Here is a 7,585-nt window from a genome sequence, read left to right as displayed (position 1 = left end):
TACAAGCCTAGAGGATACTACAGTATTGAGCTCTGCGCGGAAAATCCCTGTTTAGCGTGAATGTTCTGTTATTCAGATGCAGCTTGAACTGGAAATTTGATTTTGAATCTCAAATGCATCACATCGAACCACTAGACCTTTGTCACGATGCCTCCATCTTGGTCATGTTCCTCATATCAAATAACAGTAACGTATGCTAGTAATCATTTTGCTAAAAAGAATCAGACTATTTTGTTCTTCCAGCCTCGGTTTGGTGACATTGATTGCAATGGTAGAAATTCAAGATGGCTGCACCATGATAACGGTCTGCACATCACAACAGTAGTCTGGGAACAAAAAGAATTAACACTAACCTTCTCTCAGCTGTAATCAATCCCAATACTTTAGTCTTCAATTGCTTTCTTTATATTAACAACAGAGCAATAATATTACAATAAATAGTTTGTTTTTCAAACGCAAAGAAAACCAGAAATCAGACCAAAGTAGGAAGTACTAAATCTTATTGGCTAGACGGAGGTGTATAAATTAAAGTAAAGTCTAGGAATAGTGGTCATGGACTAGCATCAAGACTGATTTCTTTTTGTTTAAAGATAGAGAACTATTTTCTTTGTTGTCAAAGTTATTACATTATTATTTGAGTCTGACTCAAATAAAAATGTAATAACTTTGACAACAAAGAAAATAGTTCTCTATCTTTAAACAAAAAGAAAATTTATCTTTAAAAAACTTAATAAAAGCAAACTTTACTTGCACACCATATACAAGTAGGGCCCTACCAACTATAAATCATTCCACACACCAGTGAGCATACCACTTTAAACGCAAAGTACACCTTTGGTTTTTGGAAACATGCAATTGTTTTAATCCTATATACAAGTATCCAATAAAACTAGCCTGTGAAAATTTCATTTGAAGAGTCGGTAACCTTTTTGAGATATCGCCGGAAATCTATAGAGCAGTTAGACATTTGTGCATGCAAGAATAATAATCCGTAATGGGAATAACCAATCTGAGAAATTCATCTGCATGAAATGATTCTCATATTGAACATTTTTTGAAATCCCTTTCTCTAAAACCACATTCTTTAGAAGGGAATTGTTTTTCAAATTGTTATACATAAACAACAGCAATGCTTCATTGGATAGCGATGTGGGGCCGTAGCTACATGAAGTGCGAACTGGCTGAGAGCTACGAGACCCGGGTTCTATTCCCGGAAGTGATTCTTTTTTATTTTGCTTCAAATAGACGCCAGTGGATTATATAAGTAGTATACAAACCAACTTCAAACACCAACGGGCACTGTGGCGACACGGTGCACTGGAGAGTTCAATTGCGTGCTTTCCAGAGCTGGGACACCCGGTTCGAATCCCGTCCTGTACCAACAGGGACATGACTTTTACTGCTGGCACCAGTAACGGATTGGGGTCCGTCATGTCTCTCCCCAAATTAGGATAGGGTGATTATTCCGGGTGGGAAAGTAAAGGAGGGATCGGAAATAGCCACCCCTGAAAGGTTCTAATGGGTGATCACCACGCTGGTTTCGACCAGACTTTGAGTCCCCTGAATGCCTGGTCTTCACTCCGACTAACTTTCTGCACAAATTTACTTTACATTTAAACTTTAACTTTATGTATTGAGACCGTGTTTCTCTTGGATTTCGGCCTAAAATTGATTTAAATGCTGGACCTACACCTTGTGTTTTTTTTTTGTTTTCGGATAAAATTTGATAAAAATGTTGGACTTACCGCTTGTGTTTTTCTTGGTTTTCGACCTAAGTTAATTTGATAAAAATGCCGAAAATTTATTAAAATGCTGGCCTTCCCCTGGTGTTTTTGTTGGTTTTCGGCAAAAATTTGATAAAACGGCTGGACTTACCCCTTGTGTTTTTCTTGATTTTCGGCCTAAATTTGATAAAAATGCTGGACTTACCCCTTGTGTTTTTCTTGGTTTTCGGCCTAAATTTGATAAAAATGCTGGACTTACCCCTTGTGTTTTTCTTTGTTTTCGGCCTAAATTTGATAAAAATGCTGGACTTTTCCCTTGTGTTTTTCTTGATTTTCGGCCTAAATTTGATAAAAATGCTGGACTTACCCCTTGTGTTTTTCTTGGTCGTCAGGCAAAACTTGATGAAAATGCTGGATCCACTTGTGTTTTTCTTGGTCTTCGGGCAAAACTTGATGAAAATGCTGGATCCACTTGTGTTTTTCTTGATTTTCGGCCTAAATTTGATAAAAATGCTGGACTTACCCCTTGTGTTTTCTTGGTTTTCGGCCCAAATTTGATAAAAATGCTGGACTTACCCCTTGTGTTTTTCTTGGTTTTCGGCCTAAATTTGAAAAAAAAATGCTGGACTTACCCCTTGTGTTTTCTTGGTTTTCGGCCCAAATTTGATAAAATGCTGGACTTACCCCTTGTGTTTTTCTTGATTTTCGGCCTAAATTTGATAAAAATGCTGGACTTACCCCTTGTGTTTTTCTTGGTTTTCGGCCTAAATTTGATAAAAATGCTGGACTTACCCCTTGTGTTTTTCTTGATTTTCGGCCTAAATTTGATAAAAATGCTGGACTTACCCCTTGTGTTTTTCTTGATTTTCAGCCTAAATTTGATAAAAATGCTTGACTTACCCCTTGTGTTTTTCTTGATTTTCAGCCTAAATTTGATAAAAATGCTGGACTTACCCCTTGTGTTTTTCTTGATTTTCAGCCTAAATTTGATAAAAATGCTGGACCTACCCCTTGTGTTTTTCTTGATTTTCGGCCTAAATTTGATAAAAATGCTGGACTTACCCCTTGTGTTTTTCTTGGTCGTCAGGCAAAACTTGATGAAAATGCTGGACTTACCCCTTGTGCTTTTCTTGATTTTTGGCCGTAATTTGAAAAACAAAAGCTGGACTTACCCCTTGTGTTTTCTTGGTTTTCGGCCCAAATTTGATAAAAATGCTGGACTTACCCCTTGAGTGTTTCTTGATTTTCGGCCTAAATGTGATAAAAATGCTGGACTTACCCCTTGTGTTTTTCTTGATTTTCGGCCTAAATTTGATAAAAATGATGGACCTACCACTTGTGTTTTTCTTGATTTTCGGCCTAAATTTGATAAAAATGCTAGACTTACCCCTTGTGTTTTTCTTGGTTTTCGGCCTAAATTTGATAAAAATGCTGGACTTACCCCTTGTGTTTTTCTTGATTTTCGGCCTAAATCTGATAAAATGCTGGACTTTACCCTTGTGTTTTTCTTATTTTTGGCCTTAGTATTTGATAAAAATGCTGGACTTACCCCTTGTGTATTTCTTGATTTTTGGCCTAAATTTGATTAAAATGCTGGACTTACCCTTTGTGTATTTCTAGATTTTCGGCCTAAATTTGATAAAAATGCTGGACTTACCCCTTGTGTTTTTCTTGATTTTCGGCCTAAATTTGATAAAAATGCTGGACTTACCCCTTGTGTTTTTCTTGATTTTCGGCCTAAATTTGAAGAAAAAAAATGCTGGACTTACCCCTTGTGTTTTTCTTGATTTTCGGCCTAAATTTGAAGAAAAAAAATGCTGGACTTACCCCTTGTGTTTTTCTTGATTTTCGGCCTAAATTTGATAAAAATGCTGGACTTACCCCTTGTGTTTTTCTTGATTTCGGCCTAAATTAGATAAAAACGCTGGACTTACCCCTTGTGTTTTTCTTGGTCGTCAGGCAAAACTTGATGAAAATGCTGGACTTACCCCTTGTGTTTTTCTTGATTTCGGCCTAAATTAGATAAAAACGCTGGACTTACCCCTTGTGTTTTTCTTGGTCGTCAGGCAAAACTTGATGAAAATGCTTGACTTACCCCTTGTGTTGTTCTTGATTTTCGGCCTAAATTTGATAAAAATGCTGGACTTACCCCTTGTGTTTTTCTTGATTTTCGGCCTAAATTTGAAGAAAAAAAATGCTGGACTTACCCCTTGTGTTTTTCTTGATTTTCGGCCTAAATTTGATAAAAATGCTGGACTTACCCCTTGTGTTTTTCTTGATTTCGGCCTAAATTTGATAAAAACGCTGGACTTACCCCTTGAGTTTTTCTTGATTTCGGCCTAAATTTGATAAAAATGCTGGACTTACCCCTTGTGTTTTTCTTGGTCGTCAGGCAAAACTTGATGAAAATGCTGGACTTACCCCTTGTGTTTTTCTTGATTTTCGGCCTAAATTTGATAAAAATGCTGGACTTACCCCTTGTGTTTTTCTTGATTTTCGGCCTAAATTTGATAAAAATGCTGGACATACCCCTTGTGTTTTTCTTGATTTTCGGCCTAAATTTGATAAAAATGCTGGACTTACCCCTTGAGTTTTTCTTGGTTTTCGGCCTAAATTTGATAAAAATGCTGGACTTACCCCTTGTGGTTTTCTTGGTTTTCGGCCTAAATTTGATAAAAATGCTGGACTTACCCCTTGTGTTTTTCTTGATTTTCGGCCTAAATTTGATAAAAATGCTGGACTTACCCCTTGTGTTATTCTTGATTTTCAGCCTAAATTTGATAAAAATGCTGGACTTACCCCTGGTGTTTTTCTTGATTTTCGGCCTAAATTTGATAAAAATGCTGGACTTACCCCTTGTGTTTTTCTTGATTTTCGGTCTAAATTTGATAAAAATGCTGGACTTACCCCTTGTGTTTTTCTTGATTTTCGGCCTAAATTTGATAAAAATGCTGGACTTACCCCTTGTGTTTTTCTTGGTCGTCGGGCAAAACTTGATGAAAATGCTGGACTTACCCCTTGTGCTTTTCTTGATTTTTGGCCGTAATTTGAAAAACAAAAGCTGGACTTACCCCTTGTGTTTTCTTGGTTTTCGGCCCAAATTTGATAAAAATGCTGGACTTACCCCTTGTGTTTTTCTTGATTTTCGGCCTAAATTTGATAAAAATGCTGGACTTACCCCTTGTGTTTTTCTTGATTTTTTGCCTAAATTTGAAAAAAAATGCTGGACTTACCCCTTGTGTTTTTCCAGCATTTTAAACCATTAAGGCCTAAAACCAAGAAAAAGTCCAGCATTTTTATCAAATTAACTTAGGTCGAAAACCAAGAAAAACACAAGGGGTAAGTCCAGCATTCTTATCAAATTTAATCCTAAAACCCAGAAAAACACAAGGGGCAAGTCCAGCATTTTTATCAAATTTTATCCGAAAACCAAGAAAAACACAAGGGGTAGGTCCAGCATTTTAATCCATTTTAGGCCGAAATCCAAGAGAAACACGGTCTCAATACATAATGTTAAAGTTTAAATGTAAAGTAAATTTGTGCAGAAAGTTAGTCGGAGTGAAGACCAGGCATTCAGGGGACTCAAAGTCTGATCGAAACCAGCGTGGTGATCACCCATTAGAACCTTTCAGGGGTGGCTATTTCCGATCCCTCCTTTACTTTCCCACCCGGAATAATCACCCTATCCTAATTTGGGGAGAGACATGACGGACCCCAATCCGTTACTGGTGCCAGCAGTAAAAGTCATGTCCCTGTTGGTACAGGACGGGATTCGAACCGGGTGTCCCAGCTCTGGAAAGCACGCAATTGAACTCTCCAGTGCACCGTGTCGCCACAGTGCCCGTTGGTGTTTGAAACTGGTTTTTATACTAAACTGCGCCAATAAAGTATCTAAACACTTACAAATAGTCAGATTTATCGGAACCTGAATTAGTATGCCAAAGAATAATTATTAATTTCTATTCACCGTTAATTTCTGCACATTTTGACACATCTTGTGTTGCGCTACGATGTTGTTTGGTGGATTTATGGGCCCTTGAGTAGCTTAAGGTCGAATTTCAAAAGTTGCAAAAGCCCCTATTCACCCCAATTCCAGAAGGGAACTCACACAAGCCTCACACACAGACAAAATCAAGACAAAAGACACAAACTCGTTTCGTTTACTTGACCATGAAATTTATGGCCGTATCTTTAACTCTAAAACTGCTGATATCCTGTCCTCAATACTTGGTGTGTCCTCCATTACTGTTAACGGCAAGGAGTCGTCTTCTCATACTCCAAACGAGACATCTGATCTGTCCCTGGTCAATCCCCTGCCATTTCCTGATCAGGATGCGTCGCAATCCCTCGAGCGCTACGATGTTTGTTTGGTGGATTTATGGGCCCTTGAGTAGCTTAAGGTCGAATTTCAAAAGTTGCAAAAGCCCCTATTCACCCCAATTCCAGAAGGGAACTCACACAAGCCTCACACACAGACAAAATCAAGACAAAAGACACAAACTCGTTTCGTTTACTTGACCATGAAATTTATGGCCGTATCTTTAACTCTAAAACTGCTGATATCCTGTCCTCAATACTTGGTGTGTCCTCCATTACTGTTAACGGCAAGGAGTCGTCTTCTCATACTCCAAACGAGACATCTGATCTGTCCCTGGTCAATCCCCTGCCATTTCCTGATCAGGATGCGTCGCAATACCTCGAGAGTGGTGTCAGGCTTGATGGACTTGTTCACTTTCTTCTGCTGCAGAAGTCACACTCGGGCGGCCACTCCTTGGCAGGTTGTCCACATTTCCCTGAGCTTGGTAGCCATTCCACCATTACTCTATGATTTTACTGACCGTCGCTGGTGACGTTCCAAGTTGATGAGCTGCAGCTCGAATCGACATACCGGCTTCTATCAAACCAACGATCCGTCCTCTTTCCTGTTTGGTCAGTTGAGCCATCTTTCCTGTTATCTTGAAACACCTTTCCCTGTCTTACCATAATCAGGGATTCTGGCTGTTAACCCATTTTGTTGTATGCCTCCCATCTTTGACCCCTTTGCTTGGTTACTGACAATTATTGCTGATGTTCATCGCAACCGATTTATCCAAAACGCGACAAACAAATCATTTATAAAGGGCGGGCAAAAGAAACGCTGATCTTACTCGTCACAATACAACGATTTAACTTGAATAGGGGCTTTTGCAACTTTTGAAATTCGACCTTAAGCCACTCAAGTGCCCATAAATCCACTAAACAACATCGTAGCGCAACACAAGATGTGTCAAAATGTGCAGAAATTAACGGTGAATAGAAATGAATAATTATTTTTTGGCATACTATTTCAGGTTCCGATATATCTGACCATTTGTAAGTGTTTAGATACTTTATTGGCGCAGTTTACTTATATAATTCACTGGCGTCTATTTGAAGAAAAATGGAAAAGAATCACCACCGGGAATTGAACCCGGGTCTGGTGGCTCTCAGGCAATTCGCACTTCATGTAGCTACGGCGCCACATGATCAAAAGTACAGGATGATGACATTACAACCAAATTTAAGCAAACCAAATTAAACACTTTACTATAGAGGGTAATAACTTGTGCTTCTTGTATATACAAAAGGGAATATCGTGGAAACAGTTTAAACAAAATAGACAAAATAAATCTTGAGAAATCGAATGAGAAACAATAAAAATGTGTTAATCCAGCATAAATTGTGAGATTTTGGTCGAAATTAAGAAAACACAGGGGTTCTCTCATTTTTCTCAAGTTTGGGCCAAAATTGAAACAATAACAAGGGATAAGTTCAGCATTTTTACTAAACTTGGGCCGAACATTAACAATAACAAGGGGTAAGTACGGCATAATTATCAAATT

This window comes from Asterias amurensis, chromosome 6 (assembly GCF_032118995.1).
Source record: "Asterias amurensis chromosome 6, ASM3211899v1".
In the NCBI taxonomy this organism is placed as follows: Eukaryota; Metazoa; Echinodermata; class Asteroidea; order Forcipulatida; family Asteriidae; genus Asterias; species Asterias amurensis.
The sequence above is the reverse complement of the archived record's forward strand: the minus strand, read 5'-3'. Positions refer to the sequence as shown.